The 23,998-nt window shown below is 48.5% G+C and overlaps 1 protein-coding gene and 1 long non-coding RNA gene across 6 annotated transcripts in view; one reads left to right on the forward strand and one right to left on the reverse strand.

The window, feature by feature from the left end:
- The window catches only part of KCND3 (potassium voltage-gated channel subfamily D member 3), a 218,708-nt gene that overhangs the window by 92,352 nt on the left and 102,358 nt on the right, over positions 1–23,998 (forward strand). The gene's annotated exons all lie outside the window — the stretch shown is intronic.
- LOC107968074 (uncharacterized) lies at positions 640–4,507 on the reverse strand. Its single transcript, XR_010159106.1, has 4 exons — positions 4,368–4,507; positions 4,093–4,265; positions 3,889–3,999; positions 640–956 (listed from the first exon to the last, which is right to left on the reverse strand). It is a non-coding gene; the product is annotated as an uncharacterized LOC107968074 (long non-coding RNA).

A 23,998-nucleotide genomic window follows, 5' to 3' on the forward strand; every position in this document is an offset into this window, starting at 1 on the left:
GAATACAACAGCGGACAAGACAGACCCCAGCCTGCCTTAAGGAGTTTGCAGTTTGCAGGAGTGGGGCAGTGATGGTGGTCATAATAATAGTGACTAAGCCCCTCCTATGTGCCAGAACTCTATCACTTACACATGTAGTATGTGTGTAACCCCTGTAACAACCCATAGGGAAGGTACTTATGATGGTGGAACTGAGGCACAGAGAGGTTAAGTAACTTGTCTAAGGTTCCACAGCTCATAAGTGAAGGAACCAGTATTTGGACCCAGGCAGTCTGAGAGCCCATGCTGTTAACTAGGACTTGATGATGATGCCCATAAAGGGGATGCCACCTTCCAGCTTGGCCTGACACTGTAGAGTTTGTACAGCATTTTAAACACACCTCCTTTTGCTCATTTGAACCTATTGCTGTCCGCTGAGTGGATCTCAACATTCCCATTTTACAGATGAGGAAGATACAGGTAGACATTTCAAATAATGAGCTCTCTACTAGACAGCTAACAGGTAGCCTCCAGCCCAGTTCTGTTGGGTCCAGATGGCACTGCGCAGTCTCTGTCAGCACCATGTCCACTTGCCTCCTCTCTCTGGGCTTCAGGGTCCCCACTTGTAAAACAGGAAGAACCACACCTGCTCCCTCCTGATTTCCAGAGAACATGTCATGTGATATTAATCAAGTGGTATTAAAAATAAAATAGTAATGACAGCGAGCTGAGATCTTCTGGGTGAAGAGCCAGGAATAGGGGGTCAGTCCCCTCCTGTGTTCTCACCACCTCCAACTCAGAAGAGAAGCAGGTGCTCAATCACCACGTCATGCCGTCCGTGGACAGACTCGAAGCCAATAGGCCCGGGTTCCGGTTCTGCTCTGACGCGTATTCACCGTGTTCTCGGGGAGGTCCCTCCGCTTCCGAGCCTCTGCTTCCCTCAGCACCGTGGGGCTGGTCACACCTGCTTCCCGGGGCTGTTATGAAGAGAAGTGAATGAACGCGCGTGGAGCATGTTGCCCGCAGTCAGCTCTCGCATCCTGGCAGTCATTTAAAATTATCCTCATTATTTTTATCTTAGTCCTGGAAGTGCTCACGCCTGAGGGGATGGCAGAACTGCTTCCTGAACTTCTTCCTCCTGGCAGTGAATCAAGCTTTCTTCGAAGAAATCCTTTTCCACACTTGATGTGGCCCCAGATACAGGACTCGTCATACTCTTACCCCCAGGAGTTTGCAGGAGGCTAGGACACACCAGCCGGCTGGCCCCGGGAAGAGCTGGCAGCGTTTCCGCTGAAGCTTCCTGCCCACCCACTGGGCCCGAGGCCTGTTCCCCATCCAGCCCCCTGGCCCCCTCCACCCCCCACGGCAGGCGCGCTAGCGCATTCTGAGCATATGGAGAAGGGGTTACTCCGCAGCCCCCTGACTCATCCTGCTGCTGAATAAGCCTGGAAGGTGACTGATCTAGGGAACATGCCAGTTTGCTATCAGGGCCTGATCACTGGGATGCAGCTCCCCGGGGACGAGAAAATGAAAAATATGACTAAACTGTCCTCCCACACGGGCTGTCATTAAAACAGTGCTCGCTATGTCACAGATATTTTTGCTTCGTCTCCAAATAATTTGTTCTTCCAACTTTAAAAAATTTCTTTAATATAATTTTTATTACCCCTTCCCCCACCTCCCCATTTGGTGTGCACTTTGCTCTGTGAGGCCAAGGCAATGTAAAATGCATGACGTTCTTGCCCAAAGGCCTCCCCCTGACCCTCAGATTTGGTAAAGGCAGAGAAGCCCCCAGGCAGTCTGGTCTACAGCCTGGTCCCACAGCTGAGGTAGAATCATCCCTCCCTCCTCCCTCTCCGTCCTCACCCTGCCTCCTCCCCCTCCTTCCTCTTCGTCTCCCTCCTTCCCCCTCCTTCCTCCTCCTTCTCCCTCCCCACTTCTCCCTCCTCCCTTTCCTCTTCCTTCCCCTCCTTTTCCTCTCACCCTGTCCTCCCTTCTTTTTCCTCCCTCATGCTTCCTCTCCCTCTCCACGTCTCCCTCTCATCCCTCATTTCCTCCTCCCCTTCCCTCCCCCTGAGTCCTCTCCCTTCCCTCTTTTCCCCTCTTTCTTCTCCTGCCTCTACTTTCTTCCTCCTTTTCTCCCTTCTCCTCTTTCCTCTTCCTCCTCTTCCTCTTCCTCCTCCTTCTGCTGCTGCTCTGACTTCAGCTGAGGAGGAATCTCTTTGGGTATGTGTTTAGGAGAAAGAAATCTGTAGAAAGGTCAGGCAGGCACAGGGCAGAGGCCTTCCTTGCAGGCACAGTCTCGGTAGCCAGAGCATCTCCCCTTCTCTACACACTTGGGACCGGATGGCTCCTGGCCTGATGACCCTGCCATTTGCAGCCTCCGCCAGCCCCAGCTAGGAGCTTCCCACATTGCCGTGGTGCAGCGCAGCCTGCTAGTCATCACGCCTGCCATCCTTCATTCCCGGGAAGAGAGTCAAACTGTTTACTAAGTGCCAAGTACTGTGCTAGGATCTGGGGTAGAGCCAAAAATAAGACCAAGTTCCTGCTCTTACATGCTGGTGTTAGTGGGGGGATAAAAAACACATAAATGTACAGATGACTAAGATAACTTCAAGCAAAGTGCTATGAAGGAGATGGAACAGGGTAGGGTGGGAGAGAAAGACAACTTTAAACAAGGGTTATGAGGAAAGGCCTCTCTGAGAAAGTGACTGAGGGCCTGATGCTAAGAAGTTAGCTCCACAAAGGTCCAGGAAAAGAGCATTCTAGGGGGAAAAGGAACATAGAACACAGCCAAAGCCTCATAATGGGAATGAGCTTGGCATGTTTGAGAGAAGGAGGGAGGCCATGAGGCTGGAGCAGAGTGAACAAGTGGGGTAAGGCAGAGGCATGTGGAGTTGAGAAGAGCCCTCAACCACACCACAGCACCCTCGTTCATAGGCTGGGGAAGATTTAGCCTGTATTTTAGGTGCAGTGGAAAGCTACTGGAGACTGTGAGGCAGTTGGCTGATTTGATCTTGTTCATGCTTTAAAAGCTCACTCTGGCTGATGTGTGGAGGTTGGATTGTGGGGAGCAGAGGGGACCGGAGAGCCCCAGGAGAAGGCCAAGTGCAGTGTCTGAGTGATGGGGGCATGGACCTTCTTCTCGTCTGTCCTCCCCTCTCCCTCAAACTGCAGGGAACTCAAACCTACTGTGTCCAGATGAAGCTCTTGGTTCTTATCTCCCCAAATCTGACCTTATCCCCATGTCAGTGTCAATACCATTAACCCAGTTGCCTGGGTCAAAGACCAATGCTGGCTTTACCTTCAAGCCCATCTCAAACCTGACCCCTTCTCACCATGACTCCTGTCACTTGGGCCCTGGGTTGTTCACCTCTGATAGGTCAAGGAGTCACTTGGCTTCCTAAGAGAAGGGCTGGCCCCCAGGGAGCACCTAACAGAGGGTGAAGCACCGCATAGGGGCAGGAAAGTAGTGTTGAGTTTTCTAGCCTTGCCTGTACTATAGAAATGACCTCATTTACATGTGAATTCCTTAAAGAGTTAAGGAATTTTCAAAAATATTCCCCACCTTCTCCAGCCACACTTCCATAGCCTGTGCCTGGCACTCAATAGTCCCGAGTCTCCTACCAAGGCCATCATTCTTCCAAGACTTCCTCCATATTCTGCACTCCCTGAACACCTCCTGAGGGCCTTCTCCCTGCCCCCACCCTGGTTCCCAGCAAACTCCTAGTCATCCTTCAGGCCCCAATTCAAATGTCACCTTCTCCGTCAAGTGTCCCAGACCCCACATTCCCTCTCTCAGCTGTCTGCCCAGCCAGAGTTCACAACTTCCCACTTAGTACTCTGTACTTGGCGGGCTGCCATAGCCTTCATCAGCTACATCACTGTTTATTGTAATTGTTTGTTTACCTGTCTATCTCCCACTTCTGGACTGTGAGCCTTCAGAGGGTGGGGATGGTCTTCTGTCACCATCTTCCTGTCCTCAGCCAGCTCAGCCCAGAGCATCTGCTCAATAAGCATCTGTTGACACAGAGCCTTCTCTTCAGGTCATCGCTTAAGCAAAAAGCCAAGCTGTCTAATCACGTTTGCAAGTCCAAGGTGAGCAAAACTCACCTTCTCCAGGAAGTCTTCTTATATCTTAGAGGATACTTTGGTGTGTCGTCTCAGCCCTTGGGCTCCCTGTTTGAATTCTATACCTCCCGGGAATATGGTTTTCAGAAAGTCTTCCTTCCTACTTCTCTTTTGTTCATTAATTGGTTCAGTAGATAGTTATCATTCAGTCTCAGCTTAAATGTCAGAGACATGAATTAATTAATCAATCAATTAACTGTCAGAGACCTTTTCTGATTACCAGTCTAGGGGACCCCCACTCCATCCGATCACATTACCCATTGTTATTCTCTGCGTGGCACTATATTATCTTTCACGTATGTGTTCATGTATTTATTGCATAACCTTCCCTCATAGAATGTACTATAGTTCCAGGAAACATAGCCTGGTCTGTCTTGTTCACAGCTGCCTCCCTTTTGCCCAGAAAAGAGCCTGGCACTCAAGTTGTAGGCACTCAAGAATTATTTTGTAAGCAAATGACTCTTGAGCTCTTATTACACATGAATTGTTGCTATGGGCACCAGAGCCCCTTCCCTGAGAAGGAAAACCACTTGCCTGAGGTCTCAAGACTCACACATTGGAGAGCTGGCTCACTGCATTGTCCAGGGCAATGCCCAATAAATGATACAACATGAGATGTTAGGGTTGGAGCAGAGAGAGAGAAAGAGAGAGTCTAGGGGGCTGAGTGACCAGGCAGGCTTCATGCACAAGCACTGAGGCAAGCTTTGGATGCTCCCTTTCCCCACCAGGCCTCAGCCTGTGTTGCTCTGCCACCTGAAACACCTGCCTCATCCGTCGTCGTCAGCTCTGGTTTTGTTCTTCAGGTTCCAGCTGCCCCTTCTCTAGGAAGCTTTTCCCTGTCCATTATTCCCAAGTCTGCAAGACCCTGAACAGCCCTCTCTTATAAGACTGACGACACAGTTTTGGAATTTCTTTTTATTTTTTGCTCTCCTCCAACACACACACACACACAGACACACACACAGACACACATGCACACCACACACACACAGGCTAAATAAGGGCAAGGATGGTGTCTGATTCATCTTCAAGTCTCCAGGATCTAATACAGTTCCTGGAACATAGTAGATGGTCAGAAAGTATGTGTAGAATAAATGAAGAAGAGGACGTTTCTTCCCTGAATGGCAAGAAACTAAGTACAGATACCAATTTATTCATTTACTCAGCAAATATTTATTGAGATCTGGAGATACAACTGTCAACAAGGCAGACAAAAATTTCTGCATTTAGTGAATCTACATACTAGTTGTGGGACAGACAACACAAGACATGATTAAGTTTGCTGGTAACCCATGTGATGGAGAACGGTAAAGCAGAGAGGGAGATGGGGACAGCTGAGAGCAGTGTTTAACAAGTTAATAAGTGCCGGTCTCCCTGAGAGGGTGTTGGTGGGGATGCCCTTCGGGAGCTGAGGGAGGGCACATACAGTCTGTGCATTTGTGCCGTAGGTACTGTGCCTCTTGCATGACACCACTCCAGCAAGCCTTCTGCATCCTTGAAGTCTCCTCTCTGATGGACCATTCAGGCTGGCACTCAGACATTCTGTTATTTATTCCTTCTTAAAATACCTTCCTTTTTACCCTACTTCCCTGCAAACAGACTCTCACCATTTTTTTCCTTCTCTTTGCAGCAAAACCACCTCAAAAGAATGGTCTGATTCATCTCTTGCCCATTCTCTTCCTTTTTTCTTTTTAACCTGATAAGCATTTATTGTGCTGCCCATGTGCCCAACCCTTTACAAACACCAAGTGATTTTATCCTTCTAACAACCCTATGAAGTAGGTGGCCTCAGATTTAGGAAATAGGGCAAAGAAAGGTTAAACAACTTGCCTACAGTCACATGGCTAGTAAGTGGAGAGCTGGTTTCTGACCCCTGGCAGGCTGGTGCCCAGACCTGTGGTATCAGTCACTCTGCCATGCAGCCTGTCAGTGCCACGCCCCCTCAAACCCACCCCACTCAGGGTTTCACCTGCACCACTCTCCCGAAACACTTCTTGTCCAGATCACTATGACCTCCATGTTGCTAAATCCCATGGTCACTTCTCACCTCTCATCTTACCTGATGACTCTCAGGTAAGAGATGGTTTAGCCAGTTGGTTATTCTCTTCTCCATAAAACCACACTCTGATTTTTTCTCCAGGCTTCTAGGACACCACACTCTCCAGGTCTACCCACCTTGCTGTTCACTATTTATCAGTCTCTTGCTGGCTTCTCTTCTCCTTCCTGGGCAGGAGAGCCCAGGATTGGGTTCTTGGTCCTTTTCTCCATTTACACTCACTCCCTGGCCATCTCTTCTAGTCTCCCACCTTTAAAAACTCTGCATGCTAAGACTCTGGTATTTATATTTCCATTGCTGATCTCTTTCCCCAACTGCAGAGTTACATACCCATCTGAGTTCTTTGCCTCTACACTTAGGTGTCTAATAAACATCTCAAACTCAATGGGCTCAATACTGAACTTCTGATTTTCTCTTGCCAGCTGCCTGGCCCAAAGCTGCTCCACCCATATATCTTCATTGATGGAGAACTCCATCCTTGCAGGTGCTGAAGCCAAAAGCCTTAGAGTCAGCTTTGATGCCTCTGTTAATCTCACGCCCATATCCAACCTCTCAAAACATCTTGCTGGCTCTTCCCTGAGAGCACACTCAGAAACTGACCCCTCTCACCATCTCCATCTTCAGCTTACTGTAATGTCCTCCTAGCTGGTCTTCACTTGCATTCCTGACTCCTTATCTACTCATCCCAACTGCCAACATGACCCTTTGCAAACTTAAGGCAGAGCATATTTTCCTCTGCCCAGGACCCTACAGTTCCTCCCCATTTCATCCAGAGGCAAAGCTGAATTCTTCAGTGTCCTTCAAAGTCTTCCATGTTCTGGTTTCCATGGCCACTCTGGAGTCATTGAATGCGACTCTTGCTCCTAGTCCCTCCCGACCAGCCATTCTGTTTGTTGTCCCTCAATGTTCCAGGAATGCTTCCACCTCAGGACATTTTCATTGGCTGTTCCTACTGCCTGAAATTCACACATCTCAGAGATCCTCAGGGCTGTCCCCCTCAGATGTCACCCCTGAAGGAAGCTACCCTGACTTCCCCAGGCCTCCTGCTCCCCGTCTTCTGCTCTGTTGTTTTCCTCCATAAGATTTCTTACCTTCCAGCTTATTGTTCCCCTACCCCATTTTGTCTGTGTTATCTTATGTAAAATGCAGATTCCCTACATTTTTCCTCTGCTCCTTTTGTTTATGTGAAAACTGTGTGCTTCTCAATATCCTGCCCCTTCACCTTTACATTTGGAGCCCTCAAAATCACAGAGACAGGCATAGACCTGTCTCCTGGGTGCATCCTTAACTTTGGCAAACAAATCTCCTAAAATGATTTAAAAAAAAAAGATTTCTTACCTTCCCACAGATGGTGTGGTTTACCTATTTAAGTGAATCTTCCTTTACTAGAACCTTCCTTTACTAGAAGCTCAACTTCCTGCTCTCTACAGGAACAGATATCTTTGTTTTGTGCAGTGATATTCTAAGCATCTAGGACAGAGCCAGTGCTCCATAAATGCCTATTGAGTGATTATCTGGGTGAAGGCATTGCAGGCAGTGGGACTAGCAGGTGCCAAGGTCCCATCTTGGTCTCCTCCCTGCTTTAGCAGGGCCAGAGGTCGTCACTCAGTCCATGGGGCAGACCCATTGGCAAGGCTGCGGTGTCTGTCCCCTGAATTTTTGGGGCAGGCCTCTGTTCACTTATGGTGGTTATGTCTGTGGTTTGTGGCTGGTCCGGGGAAGAGCAGCAGGTTGCTGAAAACAATACAGTGAACCCCAGCCCTGCAGCCACATCGCCTCCATTTACCCAAACGAACTCATTACATCAAGATAAACACAAAACCCTGATCTAAAGAAGTCCCAGTGATGAACCAACCCCTGCCCCTCCTCCTGCTGCCCTCGCACACACAACCAGAGAAAAGTCCCTCATTAGCAAAGCTGCTCCCGGTGAGTGCCAAGAGGATAAGCTCCAAAGGGACTTCAGACAGCAGGAGGGGCTTCCTTCCTCTCCTCTGCAGCCTCTCCTCACCAGAGCCCAGGGTTCTTTCTTCTCTTCCCTTTCTTAATGCATGCTTGCCTCTCTGTGCTGCTCCTTCTCCATTGTTCCTTCTCTCGGTAGCCCCTGCAGAGGTTTCTGTCTGTCTTTGGGTTTCTCTGTACCTGGGTCTTCATGTCACTGTCTTTGTTTTCTTTATTTCTTTTTTTTTTTTTTGAGATGGAGTGTCACTCTGTCATCCAGGCTGGAGTGCAGTGGTGTGATCTCGGCTCACTGCAACCTCTGCCTCCTGGGTTCAAGCGATTCTCCTTCCTCAGCCTCCCGAGTAGCTGGGATTACAGGCGCCCACCACCGTGCCCAGCTAATTTTTGTGTTTTTAGTAGAGACTGGGTTTCTCCATGTTGGCCAGGCTGGGAACGCCTGACCTCAGGTGATCCACCCGCCCTGGCCTCCCAAAGTGCTGGGATCACAGGCGTGAGCCACCATACCCGGCCTCACTGTCTTTGTTCTCTTCTGCCACCCTCTGTGTGTCATCTGCCTCTGTCTCTCTGTAATCTTTGCCCTCATCCTCCTTTGCAGCTCTTTTTGACAGCCTCTTGCCATCTTCCTTTCCCTCCCATTTCTCTCCCTCTCTTGTAATTACCACAATCACCACCACCTCCAGCTTCTTCTCTTGGCCTCTGGCCCTTGGAGGGCAATGCTCTGCTGCCCCTGCCAGGCATCCACTGCGTAAGTCCCATCCCTCTTCCCTCCCACCCCACAGTTAGGGCTCCAGCTGGTCTGAGCAGAGCCTGCCTCCAATCCCTGCCCTCCCAGCTCCTCTGCCCTCTCTGGACCTTGCTCTGCCCATCACTCTGGTACACCCAGCCAGGGGTACCTTGTGCTAGGTCCACTGTGTTGGCTTGTGGGCTGGCTCACAGCCTTTGCCAGGACCTGGGACTTTTCTCCTTTTCCAGGGCTGTCCCTGTAGTTGGGTCTAAGGTGTAAGATTATTGTTCAAGATATCATGTTAATTTTCTGAGTCTCCTGTGTACATGGGTTCCCTGGGAGAGCCCTCTCCAAATGACAAGTCCTTCTCCCAGGTCCTTCCCATTGAGCATGAATTTCCCATTCCTGGGTGCTTTGAAGTGATTCCCTCTCATATTTAAGTGCCGCAGGTCTTTCTCTTTTCCAGCCAGCACATCAGATAACTTGATAAAGCTATATGCCGGCCCCTTGGTTTATCTGCTCTGATTCAGCCTGCTTTAAATGTGGCTTACCTGCTGGCTCTTCCTTTCTCCACCCGGTAAATGTTTACCCCTGCTACTGTGCGATAGAGGAACCAGGCAGTGACCAGGGGTCATTTGCCTTTTGGAGCTTGTTTAGTTTGGCAATATTGTTAAGTCCTTGAGGCAGCTGAGCTGGCCCAGCTGGGCCCCAGAGGAGGTTGAGAAGCCTTAGATATTTTTTCTCTTCTCTCTCACCTTCCCCTCTTTGTCCTTCTCTGGTATGACCACCACCAAATTGTTCTCTTACTTTTGTGGTTCTCCCCCTTCTGTCTCTGGAGAAACTTCTCCCCATCCCTCTCCACCCGCACCCTGCCAGAGTTGTATTTTCTCACAAGGTATGATTACTTAAATGAGATATGTCTTCAAAGGGGCTTTGTGAGTCAGGAAGCATAATACCCAATGACTTGTAAGTGCTGCCACAAGCCTCCGTGGACAGAACAGACAGCTCTTCAGCACTGGGACAGCGTTTCTCCTCGGCACTCACCTCTTTGACTTCTTTACAGACCACCACCTCCACCAAAAACTCCACTTTAGCCCCTAGATAGCTGTGAGCAGGAGCCTGCTTGCCTCTCTCTCTCCGTATGCCTCACTCCTTTCCCTGGCAGAGTCACACACACAGGGCTTATTTTCTTAGAGGACTACAGTGTGGTAAGCATGAAACAGGCTTCTCCCACCTGCTCCAAGAATTTCCTCAGAGCATGGTGACCAGGCAGTGTTTACCCCTCTGTTAATACTGGCCACAATACAGTGCTCACTGCCTTCAGGAAGGAGGCTTAGTGGTCAAGCATATATTTGTTGGGGTCACACAAATCCACCGTCTACTGGCCATGTCACCTCAGGCATGTTTGCTTAACCTCTGTAAGCCTCCTTTCTCCTTTTGGTTAAAATGACAATGAAGTAAGTGCCTTGGCCAGGATGTTGTGAAAAGTCAGGGAAATAATACAGAGAAAGTGCTTATCACAGGGCCTGATGCTTTGTAAGTGCTCAGTAAGTGTTGCTATTTTATTATTATCTCACAAAGCAGCCTTTGCATGGTTCTAAACTGAAATTGGCCTCCCAATAAATTGAAGAGGGCCTGATTCTGCAGTCTAGAGCTATACAAAAAGCCCCTAACCCTCCTCGCACAGGACAAGCCTTCAAATGTTTGAAGACAGGTTTCATATCCTTCTAAATCTTTTCCAATTTAAATGTCCCGAGTTTCATCACCTCTTCCCCATATTTTTCATGGTTTCCAGGCCTTTGCCATCTAGGTCACTGTTCTTTGTACACACTTGTCAATGCCTTTCCAAAAATATAGCAGACAGAAATGAAGGTAAGGCTGAATTTGGTCTGACCTGCCCAGAGTACAATGGGCCATTTCCCTTGATCCAGATACCATAAACAGTCCAGGCTTTCAGTGTGTATGTTGGTGGGTCTGCTTGTTGTTTGACTTAATGGCCTGTGACCATCTAAAACCTCCTACCTGATTTTCACATGAACCTCTCAAGCCTGATATTATACTCATCATTGCCAAATTAACTTTTTAAACTAATACAGGATTTATTTGCATCTGTTCAATTGCATTGCATTTGATTTCAGCCACACTATAGGTTGAGTTCTGTTTTTAATTACATTACTTGAGTAGATAACACACTATCATGTCTAGCGATCGAAACATGCAGCTGGGTACGGTGGCTCACGCCTGTAATCCCAGCACTTTGGGAGGCCGAGGCAGGTGGATCACGAGGTCAGGAGTTCGAGACGAGCCTGGCCAACATGGTGAAACCCCGTCTCTACTAAAAATATAAAAATTAGCTGGGCATGGTGGCAGGCGCCTGTAATCCCAGCTACTCAGGAGGCTGAGGCAGGAGAATCACTTGAAACCAGAAGGCGGAGGTTGCAGTGAGCCAAAATCACGCCACTGTACTCCAGCCTGGGTGACAAGAGTGAAACTCTGTCTAAAAAAAAAAAAAAATCACAAAATGTAACAGGGTAAATGGAAACGTTCCCTTACCACACTTGTTCCTCATCTGCCCAGTTGACCTTCCCTCCACATAAGTAATGACCATGTTGTTCTTAGTTTCTCATGCACCCTTCTGGGGCTCCCTTATGCAGCTCTAAGCAAGTATCAAAATTCATTTTTATATTTGACTCACTTTTTACACAAATGGGAATGTGTAGTGCACACTGCCCTGAAGCTTGTTGTTTTCACTAACAAAGTCTGGAATCCTTGTGAATCCTTAGTATATCATCTGACATAGTTTCATGTCTACCAGTCTTATGACATTTGTACCTATGATAAGCATGCCATCATTGTCTTTATTCGAGTTGTTGATAAGAGTTCTGTTAGTAGAGCCTGGAGGTTTGTGAACGTGGACGTGCCCAAGCTGATGCCCATCATAAATCAGCATGCGGTACACAGTGTCCTGCTGGTTACTGGGACAACTAACTAGGCTTATTCTCAGCCCACCTTCCTCCTCCTTAGTCACAAAGATAATGTCAAATCCAAATCTATCAAATATCTCACTACAGAACTAGGTGTAGAGAAGCTTCCTGATTTATCAGACTAGAACAATGGTTCTCAACTAGGGAAGATTTTTACCATAGGGGACATTCGGCCATGTCTGGAGACATTTTTGGTTGTCACATTTGACTGAGTGGTGAGATGCTACTGGCATCTAGTGGGTAGAGGCCAGGGTGCTGCTGAACATTTCACAATGCACAGGACCGCCCCCATCGCCACACTCACCCCCAACAAAGAATTATCAGGCCCAATGTCAATAGTGCCAAGATAGAGAAACCCTGCTTTAGAACCTTACCAAAAAATTTTTTTAAGTTAAAAGATGAATTTGGTGTCACCTAGTCTTAATGAATCCATGCTGGTTCTAAAAACTACCACTTTTCAAAAGTTACATTAACATGCAATTCTTTTTGGCAAGGGAAAATTCTCTGATTGAATGAAAACATCTTCTGATTGAATTAAAACTCTCCAGTCTCATGGGGAGAGTCCCCAGATTTGGGGGACTGCTCCTCTCATGGGAATCAGTTTGTCCAGGGGTGCCCTGCTCCATGGAGATCTCTCAACGTGGTCTCCTCTCTAGTGCTTTCTCTCCTGTTTCCTAGAATTGCTCACATCCCTGGCGATGACTTCGGGTCTGGCTCCTCTCCCCCCATTGTCCCCCACCCCAGTCAGGAATGGCACAGAACCCACAGAAAGTTAGGAAGCCCTGGGGAAATGTCAGTAACAAGGGAACAGGCACAGCAGGGCAGCTCTCCTTCCCTCTTTCAATGTGGCCATTTCCCACTTAGGCAGGTATCAGTGTCCCTAGTGTAACAGCTGAAAAACCTTGACAAATGGAGGGAGAAACACTCCCACCAATACCTGTGTAGAAGACTGAGTCCAAGAGAATTGAGTTGAAACTTTAAAGAAGGAGTTGTTGGTGTTCACAGAGCTCAGAGCCCCAGGATCCCCAGGGAGACTATAGTGGCCGACCAGTCCTCCTAGCCAAAAATGGCCCATCTCCATATTCTCTACTCTACCCAAGATGCTACTAGGGTCTTATTCATTCCGGAACAAATAAATCATGGACCCACCTGTTGAAGAGCCTACAAGAGGCAGCCTGTGTAATGGGAAAAGCATGAACTTGAGACAGATCTGCATCGGAATCCCACGGAGATGGTGAGGCAGCATTAACCAGAACATACCTAATGCCTCAAAGAATCAGTTTCTCATCTTTAAGAATGGAGAAAGCAATACCCACCTCATAGTTGGGGGAAAAAATCAGCATCTGCAATGCCTTGCACATGTAGTAAGTCAATATTGTGGCTATTATTGAGTACTCTCATATCCTAGCACCAATATCAGACATGCAGAAATCTGATAAGCACTGAATAAAGGCTCAAACAAAGGACTGTGGATGCATAAAGGGAGAGTCATTGACATGGTTGAAAGTGTTTTGAAGAATGCTGAATTTGGGGCCATCAGGAGACCTGGCCTTGAATCCCTCCTCCGTCACTCAGTGTCTGCGTAAACACAGATACTTAGCTTTGTTTCTCTAAGCCTCTGTTTTCTTATCTATAAAATGGAGATAATAGGACCTATCTAAATGGCAGTGAATATTAAATGCTTATCGAGTCCATGGTTGAATTCCAACCAGGGAGGCTTCTTTAAATAGGTGGCATTTGAGCTGAGCCCTGAAGAATGAGGAGGATGTTCATAAGGGCAAAAAGGAAAGAGAAGACGGGTGAGATAAGAGCTGAGCAAAGCAGGGAATGATGAATGTTTGTGTAATTCTCCAGGAAGTTAAGAATGTAAGCTTGTGTATCAGACAGATCTCGGTTAAGTTATCTAATGCCTCTAAGCCTCCATTTCTTCATTTGTAGAAAGTAACCTACAAGGTGGATATGAGTATTCAGTGAAGCCACAGATGAAAGCATTGGCTCAGTGCCTGGCACGTGGCAAGTGCTTAGAGGACAATCACTGTTATGCCCACGGGAGTTGGGGCTGGAAGGTTCAGATGGACCAGTTGTCAAGGGCCTTGTCTTCCAGGCCAAGGAGGTGGCCAGTTGTTTGGGCAATGGGAAGCCATTATTACTATCTTTTGAGAGACATGACTTGATCCAAACTGTTTTAGGCTAACTCTTGGCAATAGTGGAGGGAAGGCTCTCGAGGAAGGTGCCTGGAAGTAGGAAGACAAGTTGGCCCAGAAAATGGGGCCACAGTTTAGTTTTTACCATTTATTTGCTCTGGACTCCAAGCAAGCCACAGAGATTCAGCAAGGCCCCAGGCTCACAGCTGGGCTGGGCCGAGGTCCTGGGGTGGAAAGGAAGAGTTCCGGCCCCTCCCTGCTGGACTCTCTTCCACCACCCTCACCCAGCCTCTCTATGACAGCTGCGGCTCCCACCCCCAGTCCCTGTTTGGAGCAGTGATTAATACAGGTTTAAAATAATCTTTGTCTTCTCCCTTTGTCCGCCCCCAGCACAGCCGCTGCTCTCCTCCCATCCCCCACGCCCTCGCCCCCTGCACTGAGCCGGCCACACCTCAGAAGCCAGCCTCAGTGCACCTCAGGGCCTGGGCCCCAGCCTTCACTCACACCCTGAGACTCCGTTGCACACTGTCACCTTCACACACACCCCCAAAGCAGGACTAGACCACAGAACTTCCCCTCTAGGCCACTTCTTGGCCTTGGAGTCTGCACAGTGTTCTCTTCCTCAGAGGTTCTGGGCTTGGGGCAGGGAAGACCAGCAGCAGGTCATCTTTCTCTAACACCGATGTCAAGAAGTGCCACTGGGCCCTGCTGGGCATCCAAACCAGATGCCAGAGGCCCTGCCCCACTCGAGCATATTTGTAGTCGGTACTTCTAGACTATGAGGAGTGCCCCATGCCTCGATTTCCCCACTGGACCTCTGGCTTCTTTTCCTTCCCAAAGAAAAATATTTTCACCTTCTCATTGATCCTCCTAAGTTGGGGCATGGGAAAACACCTCATTAAACAGACAGAGAAAACCAGAGCTCAGAGAGGTTAAGTGGCTTCCCCAAGGGTCAGAGCTAGAAACTGGGTACAGGCACTCACTCCAACAGCCAGCAGCCAGTCTGTCCCGGAGAGGCCACCCACCTGCCTCCCTCCACAGCTGCTGGGTCTCCATTCCTATTTCTTCAGTTCACCAGGGTCCCATGGTGTTCCGTTCCCAGGAATAAACCTGATCATTAACAGGGGCCCCCTCAGAACCACGTGACTCTGAGCCAAGCACGGTGCTCTTGTCTGGCTCCAGCCCTGTAGACCTATTCTCAGGGAAGGACATATGGGAATGGATAAGGCAAAACAGCAGATAATGGACCAAAATGGGTATCATTGAAATGTACAGTTGTGGGGTACTACAGTTTAAAGGGATGCAAAGACATCTAGTCTGCCTTATTTTACAGAGAGGGGAACTGAGGCCCAGAGAGGGGAAGGGAGTGCTCAGAGCCACACAGCTGCAGAATGAACTGACTTCCATGCCCCTGCCCTTTGCCGTGCCCCAGGGGCTGCCCCGGACTCCCATGATGTCATGAGAGGTGGCTGCTGAGTGACTTCTCCCTCCTAGAGACATTGGAGGTGACATAGCACAAAGAGGATTCATTTTTCCACACGCAGTAGCCAGAAGCAACAGGGGTTAGGAAAGAAACAAATGTGTCCGGTGACAGGGGAAGCCGGCTCAGAGTTAAACCTGAGAGACCAGATGAGAGAGCAAAGCCCTGTGCGGGCAGCTGTTGGGACTTGTGCCCACCCGGCCTTGGGCAGGTGCACACTTGGCTGCCAAGCTCAAGTGTGCATCTGAAAGCACAAAAGGCACTTTTTCTTTGCTCTGTCTGGTGGGAGAGAGCCGAGGAGCTCACGCCTGTGCTCAGACAGAGCTGACAAATGTCGAGTTAATCCCGAATTGCTTGCTTGGGATTAAAAAAAGATGGAGGTGGGGAAATGCATCTCTCTGGGTAGGAACGGGAGACAGGAGTGTGTTTGATGGCCTGGATGGAGTCAAGCCAAATATTTAATGTCCTCAACAGAGACCTGGAGGGGGGCCGCCCCTTTCTCTAAACAGTGACATGCAAGGCTTCCAGGCTGGGAGACAGAGCCAGCAGCTGAGATGGGAGAGCTGCTTCCAGCTGCGTCTCAGAGGAAAGGCAGGAAACAGAGGAGGTCGTGTTGGGAAGTGTGACAGAGGATGTGGGAGCCAAGGGCCAAGGCAGACCGAGGCTAGCAAGTGGAGGGGGCTGGGACGGACCGAGAGCTTCCTTTATTAAAAAAACGGTTCATTCTTTACATTTGGAATAAAAACCTGTTGTAATTACCTAGCAGTGGGAAAGCAATTTCCAAGCAGCTTTATTATTCTGCTCCCCAACCAAATGTGCAACGAAACATTCACCAGGGAATAGCAGGAGCGAAGGCACACTGCAGTAACTATGATATTTAAATGTTTCCACGGTAGAAATTTCAATAAGGTTTAAATGAGCCATAAGTTGATTTCTCTCTGGATTATTTTTTCCTCCTTCTCCTTTATTACTTAAGACATTGTGCTCCTAAACCGTATTTATATGGTACTACCAAAGAAGTCCCAGTAGGAAACCTCAAACTTTATTTGTTGCCATTTGGAGTGCCTCTCTCCCAGTCCATGTCCTGGAGGAGATGGGCACCTTCCCTCCACCTGAGACATCAGCTAAGTTAGCCTGAGGCCACAGGGGTCTCACCTCACATCCCAAAGGTGCTGTGGGTAGATTCCACCCTGGCTGGCTAAACTCTCCATGGCGCCCCACCCTGTCCTCAGTTGTACCTCCTCCAGCAGCAGTTGTCAGTTTATAACCCAGTGAGAGTAGACAGGGCTTCGTAAGATAATTTCTAAGTCCTTGAGGACCAAGACCATGTCTCAGGAATCCACTGCTGTTCCTGGCAATGGGTCAGGTCTGAAATCAGAACGTTTAGGATCTCCCTATATTATTATTAGATATATAATTCTTAGAATACCAGGCAGGTTCTAGCCTTAGTGGGAAATACAAAGAAGGGTAAACTATTCCACTAACTTAAAAACATCTACTAATGGCTAAAATGTATATAGCGCTGCTATAGGTTAACCATTCACTATATATACATGTATAATTTCATTCAATCCTCACAGCAACCCTAGGAGGGTAGTTACCACTATAATCATCCCATTTTTTCAAATGAGGAAATGAAGGTACAAGGAGCTTAAGTAACTCTCCCAAGCCCTCATAGGTAGTAAGTGTTAGAGCTGGGATTGAACCCAGACACCATCACTGAGCACCCCACCACCACCACACTGCCGCACCAGCCTGTCCTGGATGCACCTACTCAAGTCTGCATTACAGAAACATTGACTTTCCTTGGAATTCAAGGATTTGAAATTTTCTGGATGAGCCAACACTGGAATAGATAAGTGAGATGCTCATAGTGGTACCCTCCTTGGAAACCTTGAGGAACTGCAGAGCCTACATGTCACGAGGGAAGCTCCTCCTTCTTGGAGGCAGAAAACTGGCAGAGACAGCCCCCTTAAATTCAGCCATTGTTTTTCCCCAGACTCTCTTGCATCTAGACACTCAAGTAAGCTGCTCTCTGCTCTTTTCAGCCCCATAGCACGTGCAGAGCTGGGAAAGAATGAAGAGCTCTGAGCATGGACTTTAATTTCAAGCTTTGAAAAACAGGCCATATCTAGAAATATTTGGCCAGAGAAGTGCCTTCATGCTGAGTTTCCTGGTCAAGGCTGTATTTCAGGGGCCATTTGAGTCGTCCCTGGAAGCTGAGAGGCAAGAATGTAAACACTTTGACTCAGAACCACCGGTTACATGCAAAAACCCAACCTACCAACCTCCAAGCCAGGTCCCTACCAATAAATATTTATGGTACTTGTATTAGTCAGGGTTCTCCAGGGAAACAGAACCAATAGGATGTAGAGAGAGAGAAAGAGAGTTATTATTCAGAGTTGGCTCGCGTGATGATGGAGGCGAAGGAGTCCCAAGATCTGCAGTGGCAAGCTGGAGACCCAGGAGAGTTGGTGTGTAGTTCCAGTACAGAAGCCAGCAGGCTCAAGACCTAAGGAGAGCTGATGTTTCTGTTAGAGTCCGAAGGCCAGAAAAGACCAATATCCCAGCTCAAAGCAGTCAGGCAGGAAGAATTTTCTCTTCTTTGCAGGAGGGTCAGCGTTTTTTGTCCTATTCGGGCCTTTAACAGAATGGATGAGGCCTGCCCACATTAGGGAGGGCCATCTGCTTTACTCAGTCTGCTGAATCAAATTTTGATCTCATCAGGAAACCCCCCTCACAGACACACCCAGAGTCATGCTTGAACAAATACCTGGGCACCCTGTGGCCTTGACCTAGCCAAGTCAACACATAAAATTAATCATCACAGTGCCCTTGCCTGGTACAGCTAACTCTGCGTTCTCTACCCCTTACCCCTCAACTGCTGTTCCAGGGGGCAGGAGTATAGGGAGAGTGCTTACAGCATCCTCTTAGCTCCACTAATGAGGTCGCCCTTTCCCTTGGCCTCCCACATCTGTCGGCTTCAGCAGCCAGCTGTGCGGGTTAAAGCACCAATACTTGACAACGAGGGTGCCTTTCTTCACTCCTTACCCCTTCTTTTCCTCCCCAGACCTCACCCCACCAGGGGGAATGGAGCAGAGGAGCCAGGGGTGGGGAGAAGGGGCCACACATGGGCCCTGTGTCATCTGTGGCCTCGGGCGGGCGCCACAGCAGGTGCCCTGGACAGGAGGAGGCTGGGGTGGAAGCAGAGTCCCCATGTCTCCCCTGTACTCAGCAGCTGAGCTCGTGCTGACTAGAAGCCCGTGTCTTATTAGGCATAATCAGGCCATATTGTGGCTGGCAGGAGGGAAGCGCATTTCACACTCTGGGAAATAGGATTCGGCAAAGAAACAGGAAGAGGTTTCACGTACATGCTTCTCTGCCTGTTAGTCTGAAAGTTGGCAGTGGCATCAAGCCAGAGGAAATAAGTACAGACTTCCCATTCCACTAACCCAGAGGCAAGACAGCACTAGGGCTCTGATGGGGGCTTTTGTCCCAGGCACACATTATCCCCCACCTATTAGCTGTGTGACCTTGGGCAAGTTGCCTAACCTTTCAGTGCCACAACTTCCTCATTTGGAAAAATGAGAATAATAACACACCAACTCCATGGGGTGGTTCTTGTGATGATTAGATGAGTTAATATATATGAATTGCACATAGTAGGGCCCTGGTAAATGTTGGCCATTATTCTTGCCCATCAGCCTCCTCCTTTTGCTTCTTGAGATGTGATGATTTGGTTTTCTGCTAGTTGAATATCCACCACAAATGTACAGTCCAAGGCTGGCTCCCATTAGCAGCCAAACTTACTTCAAGAGGGGATGAACTTATTTCAAGAGGAAGGTCAAGGACTCTATCCCTCTGCCCCTCCTACATATCAGGAGGCTGGCAACCAACCACCAGCGGCCGGGTGGGTGTGGGAATAATATATGAGATCCTCCATTATGTCGCCTCTCTCCCAGCATGGAAAATAGGAGCAATGGCTGTTGACCCTTGTGGCACGAGATAGAACCCTTTCAGTTCCATCCTCATAATTCCCCTTTCCCTCCACACTCCTCTCTTCCCTGACCTCATAGTCTCTCCTGGGCCTTCCTCACTGATATGGCCATGTAGGAAGTGAGTGGTCCCTCTAGTCCCCTCCTACAGGCAACTTAAGGTGCCCTGCCCTTGCCTCCCCATCCCCAGGGCACCCCCTGCCACCTTCTAGTGTGCACATAGGTGCACATGAACTGAAAGTGCCGAGGAAACCAGTGTGATGGAGCTTCAAGCATTTTTGGATAGAGGCAAATTTAAGACATAGAGGAACCTCATCCCAATTCCACTGTAGATCATTGACGCTTCAGACAAGGACAACTTGTAAGCCCCTGGCACAGTGCCTGGCACTTCACGGGAGTGCTCAGTATGAATTCACTTAAATAAATGAGCTTTTTTGGCTAAAATTGACCAGGAAACCTCTTTCTCTAGAATAGATGATATCTCTGAGACATCCGTTTCTTGAGGACAGAATTCTAATACTTCTTTGCATCTCCCAGAGCATTTAGCACAGAGCCTGGCGCATACTAGGCACTTTTCTAAATGTGTTTGGATGGCTAAGTGAGTCAATGTTGGGGCTCTGGGGCAGGATCCCAATCAGTCCATCCAGATGTGGAGCCATGCTACCCGGAGAGAGAACGATGCCGAAGGTCCCTGGGAGCCAGGCTTGATGCAGGAGGAAGCACCAGGGAACTGGTTGCATCATCATTAAGGGGCTTGTGATGATCTGCCACTTCTGGGCAGGAGCCAAAGCTCCAGCCCCTCCTTCTCCCTTAAGCCTATACGTAACCCTTTGCTCCTCTTCCCCCCTCTTCTTGCCTTCTCTGCCTTGGGGAGAGGCTGGGCAGAAGACAGAGAACAAAATCTGTCTCTTTGCCTACCCCTATGTTGTCTGAAAATAGTAACTAATTCAAAAGTCACTTTTCTTTGGCCTCAGAATAGGTCCCATGAGTGTTTGGGAGCAGATTGAACTTGGCTGGTTTTATCTTGCTTGGGCTGAAGTTAAAATCCAGTCACAATTCCTGGCCGCCCACTGGCTGAAGTCAGGGTAGGCAGCCTGGAAGCAGAGGTGTCAGATGGGGTGGGGATGCATTGTGGGAATTAAAATTGATCCGAAGAGGGCCTCGGAGGTGAATTAGCCACTCACTGGGCTGGGCCAGAACAGCCACCTTGCAGTGCTGAGTGCTTCATAGGCACTCGGCAAATGCACGCCACTGAGTCGCACTGGGCCTCCCATCACAGGGTTTGTCTTGTATCAATTCCAGACAGTATTTGGAATTATAGAATGTAGAATTCTAAACCGAAAAGGATCATTTTGCAGATGTGGAAACTGAGGCAGACAGGTGAAGGGACTTGCCCAAATGCACAGACTAAGTTGGGAGAAGGGGAATAGGCAACTGGTTCACTCCAAAGTTTCAGCAGAGTGGATTTAGCCCGTGAGCTATTATATAAACGTGACCTAAGGAGGAAATGGACATTTGGGGGCTAGTTTCCCTGCGAGTTGAGTAGTGGATTTCCTAAGCCTGTGTGTTTCTGATCTTTGCTGCCTCTCCGGTACCTACACTCTGACCAGAGAAGGCAAACAGCAGACAAGCTCATTGGCCCTGTTTCTCTGCTGCCTCCATGACCATCCATCAGCCACAATTTCATGTTGAATGGGGCTGTGAGGAACTTCAAAGCTGAGATTATTACATTTTGTACATTACACTTCTGCCAGAGAGCTAAAAATACCATCCTGGTGGTTGCTAAGTGCAGGTCTAATGGTTTTCCTTAGCGGAAAGAATGGAATTCTAGTTTCTCTGAATCTGGAGGCCCCAAGTCCAGGGAAATGAAGACAAAATTATTGGAGCTGGTTGTAGAGTGTCCCAGGGGGAGGAGAAGCTAAGAGAGGCAACACAAGAATTAATTCTCCCCTGTGCCAGGGAAAATCTCCAGGGACTGATGTCCTCAGTGGTGCTGATCCCGGGAAGGAACACAGAGGAGCTGTGGCTTTCCTAGAGAATTCTCCCTGATCCTCAGGGTCCCCTTGGGGACCCAGCTTTCTGAACTTTCATTCTTGGAAACCTCACTCTTTGGTTTGTATAGAAATGGCCAGTCCCCAAAGCAGCACCTACAACCTAGTTATTTTAAGGGAAAAATATTGATTTAGGGAAATTAAGGAGGGTCTTGGGGACAGCTCACTGCCTTCATCAAGACCTGAAAATAGATCTAGGCTGTCTCCTAGTCGGTAAGTCCCAGAATTACCAAGTATATATTCATCCCAACACTGCCTGCTTCCTCTCACCTGACACAGCCCTCTAACTACAAACAAAAACATTTGATTTATTATTTAACCAATACATCAAAAAAAGTCCTAGATCCAACTAGGAGGCTTGATCTCCCCTGAGAGATCCTCTTGGAGGATTCATGCATTCCAGTCACTGCCATCTCCTAGAACAGCTTCAACCCCCCTCCTTTGAAAAAGCGTCCAGCCCCAGGTCCCTGGAGCCAACATGGCCCCTCTGGAACCAAAGTGTCTCCTCGGGACATTTGATTCATTAGCTGGAGACTGTTGCCATGGTTTCATCCTCCTGACTACCTAGGGCATTGAATTCATGTGAGTTTGCCTTCCCTATTGCAGGCTGATCAGTGGCCCTGGAGGTAGGTGAGGAGTTAGTTGGGTTGCAGGGAAACTAGCCTGGAGCGAGATGTTTGAAGCAGTTTTTTAGCAGCTCCACAAAGGAAAGGCCCTGGGGTCTAGTGAGACGTTGTTTGTACCCATGTGGCAGTCAGTGGGTGCCAGGCTGAAAGCTGTGTACTCAGCAGAAAAAAAGGCGTGTGTGTCATTGTTGGGGGGTAGGGGGTTGGTTTTATCTTGCTTATTTTGTTCAGGGAAGTGTTGACGAGTTCACCTCCTTGCTCAGGCAATGATCACAAATGCAGAGTTCATCTTAGATGACTTCCTTGGGAAGAAAAAATAGTAGGAAAATAAATCTTTATGAGTAAGAAGTATAAGATTGCACTTGACTCACTACACTTGGCTCCACAGTTCTTTCTCCTGTCACCAAAAATCAATCCTGCTGTCCCGAGATGGAGATCTGCCCTCTTGGTAGACCACAGGCACTTTAAAGAGCAGACAAAACGCTCCAAAGGCAATTCCAAACAACAAAGAAAAGAACTTCTGGAAGTTCTCAAGCAAGGCAGCAACTCAGTCCCAAGGTGTCTATTTTGAAAGAACAGCGTATTTGAATGTGTATGTTCTCAGATGTTTGTTAAAACAGCCCCATGGGTTGCAACTCCTCAGCGGTCCATGCAAGAGGGGGAGCAGTGGGGTGATTCGTTTAAAACAGTGGAAAATCACAAAGCTCAGTGTTGTTTGACTTCCGATGTGTGGTGGGATACATAGATATTGTATATTTCTGACAGCATGTTTGCCTTACCAATTATGTTTTGCTTCAACCAGTATGGAAATGAGCTGCCCGTCTGTGAGTGCACAGCAATTAATGGCTGGGTCAGGCTGCTTGGAAGCTTTCTGAGTATGTGGAGCAATGGGTAAAACCTCACAGGATTTAACATTTCTACAGATGACTCGCCCAGTGTGTAATCCACCTGGGTATAATCGAGTGTTGGCTGCAGTCAGATTCATTAGTAGCCCAAGAATTAAACCTACCCCCATCCCCAACCCCGTCCAATCATTCTCCGTTCTCCCCTGCTTGTGCCAGATATTTTATGAATCTTGAGTACCACACGCTGCCAAACAGGCAGCTCTGCATCAGTGGCAAGGGGGCTAATCTATATTTGCATATTAACCATACTTCCCAGTGAATTTCAATAACGTGGAAATGGGCATTTAGCAGCTGGGAGGGAGAAGGCATGTTGAGTGCTCAGAACAAGTCTATAATAAGCATCTGCTTGAGAGAGAGATCCTCTCTAGCCAAATGCCCAATGCCTGATCGGGGCCCTGGGCTAGGTCTGCAGCTGCACATAACAGACACTTAGCCTGTCTTCCCAGGTGGAGCAAGCAGCATTTCTGGTCCAAAACATCGCTCTCTTATTCATAAAGTAGAGTTCCTAAGCTAGACTTCTGCCCACAATCCTTCTCACCCCAAGTAGGGCTACTGGTGTAAGACTCTCTCCTTCAGAAGATTTCACCCAGTAATTCCCACTACCTGTCATGCCACAGGTGCCTCCATACCACATGCCACACCATTACATGCCTTGTTAATATGCTGCTAGGCAAGCAGTCCTAAGGAGGGCTGGTGCCACGTTTGTCCTGGCTAGATTTCTGTCTCCTGAGGGCAGGGTCTGTTCTTGTCTGAGTGCTTCATCCTTTGTACCACCACCCTCCACACACAATGCACACAGCTCCTGGAAGAGGGCAGAGACATTTCGAGGCAGGACAGGCAGGGATACTGCACAAGGGAATAATGTCGGGTAGGTGGCCCAGGCCAGGACTGGATCAGCATTCTCACCTGAAGCTTCTTCGGACACTGGGACCAAAAGAGGCATTAGCCAGATGCCACTGGGGAA

Source organism: Pan troglodytes, chromosome 1, assembly GCF_028858775.2.
Source record: "Pan troglodytes isolate AG18354 chromosome 1, NHGRI_mPanTro3-v2.0_pri, whole genome shotgun sequence".
NCBI lineage: Eukaryota > Metazoa > Chordata > Mammalia > Primates > Hominidae > Pan > Pan troglodytes.